At 37.5% G+C, this 2009-nt stretch overlaps 1 non-coding gene across 1 annotated transcript; it reads left to right on the forward strand.

Moving 5' to 3' along the window:
• Window positions 1-1131: 1131 nt before the first annotated feature.
• On the forward strand, window positions 1132-1204 carry TRNAK-CUU (transfer RNA lysine (anticodon CUU)). The gene has a single exon. It is a non-coding gene; the product is annotated as a tRNA-Lys (tRNA).
• Window positions 1205-2009: the final 805 nt, after the last annotated feature.

The raw sequence follows: 2009 nt of genomic DNA on the forward strand, positions 1-2009 counted from the left end.
TTTGAAAAGTTTGTCTCTAATTGTCTCATATTTAATAAATCAAAAACAAAACATTCTATGACATCATAAGAACGGGTTATTTCAGAAAATTTCAAAGTTAATTTTCAAGTTCTGTGAAAGTTATTTTCAGCTTCTGTTACTATTTCAGTTCTGTCAAGCAACTAGCTTATAATGATATAATAACAGAACTTGAATAGGACTTTCACAAAACCCGAAAATGAATGTTGAAATTTGATGAATTGTTCAAATTCTATGAAACAACCCATCCTAAGATTTTCAAGTCGTTACTCAAATATCTACCTACTTCATTATAAAACATTAAAAACATTTTACGCTACACTTTTTCCTAAATTCAAATAAGCAATAATTTTCAGGAGGCGGTTATGGGTACCGCACTTTATTGGATAACCAACACCTCTGCCCATAGGTCACCCCAAGTGCTTCGCTGTGTTCGGTGACTTAGCAGGGGTGTCCGGTTCATGGGGTAAGGTTTATGCAGGTCTTGGGGATGATGTATCTGTCCACCAACTGCATGGTAGGCCGTATCGAGAGATACTGGTTGAGGAAGACTTTTTGACCTCTCCAATAGAACTTTATCGTAACATCGCCTTGCACCGCAGTGGGAGAGATGGATTCATTCGTCCGCCACTCCTAGACTCACTAACCCCCAGATTCCTATGTATCCCTTGTACCCTTCTCCTTCCCAAAACTTCCCATCCTTCCTTTCCTATAAAAGAGCCTCCACACAGCATCCCCAAAGATGAAATTCACACACTCGGCGGAGAATTCTCAATGATAATTATTTAGAACCTTTTTCAGACGGGTATTTTAGAGAAAAACAATTTAGCTGGCGGATGTTTTGATTTTAGCGATAATGATTAGTGGAAGCCTTCGTTTACGTTGATAATATAATAATTGCACGTGTATCCTGTATCTAATTGAGGTTCCTATTTAACAAGTACGACTTTGAGATGGGTCAGAGCTTTTATGAATTACGAAATAGGTAGGTCTTTGTGCTTTCGGGCCAATAATTATGTTAAATAACTTCCCTTCGTCTTTCTTCAACCCTGCTGTATACCTACCTATTTAAATATCTATTTTTCTTCATAATATTAATCAATACCATTTGTAGCCCGGCTAGCTCAGTCGGTAGAGCATGAGACTCTTAATCTCAGGGTCGTGGGTTCGGGCCCCACGTTGGGCGCCATTTTGTAGCATTTATTGCCAAATGATGGGTGATGAAATGATTATTATAAATAATTAATGATGGATCCTAAGATTGTGACATTAACTTGATAATACCATTACAATAATCAAGTCATCTCAACCCCGCGCACTGACAATAAATGTATGTGGGTAGCAAATGTAACCTGTGAAGGAAGTTCTGGATAAAATAAGGTTTAATTATTACAAGAAGCTAATTTATTGAAACAACAATTGTTATATATTTGATCAATAAAACGAACATGAGACTCTAATAAATTTTATCTCCGGGCGTGTCAAGAATGCACGTACGATAAACGCCATCTTGATAAAATATGACTGATAAGCCGATAACATGATATTTAAAAACTCTAAGAATCTTGTAAAGAAATGTTTGAGTGGGCGCCAGCATAGTATTTATTAACTATGCAAGAAGTTAATACAGTAATCCCTATCGGAAAGTTAAATTAAATATTTTAAAATATAAGTTAAAAGAAAAGACCTTTCGTGAATTGCAAGAAAGTCCCTCATGTTCAGCGTCGCACGAAAACACAGCGCAAGCTCACGAGTCCAGCCACCAACTCAACCAGTCGAAATACGCTCGGCACCGTGATCTCGAAAACAGGAGCGCCAACAGGAGAAAATTAACCGACTGATTATTTCCAAACGGGTAGGTACTCGCCGCCCAGGAGTAAGCACTGCTACACATTGTCTTTCGTTTCCTACCTACACAACTTTACAAATGACACTATATTATTTAATGTCTTCTGTTGGTCTTATTTCTTGTAGACATGACCTGACTAAAC

This window comes from Hesperophylax consimilis, chromosome 15 (assembly GCF_061612785.1).
Source record: "Hesperophylax consimilis isolate HC1 chromosome 15, BYU_Hcon_1.0, whole genome shotgun sequence".
In the NCBI taxonomy this organism is placed as follows: Eukaryota; Metazoa; Arthropoda; class Insecta; order Trichoptera; family Limnephilidae; genus Hesperophylax; species Hesperophylax consimilis.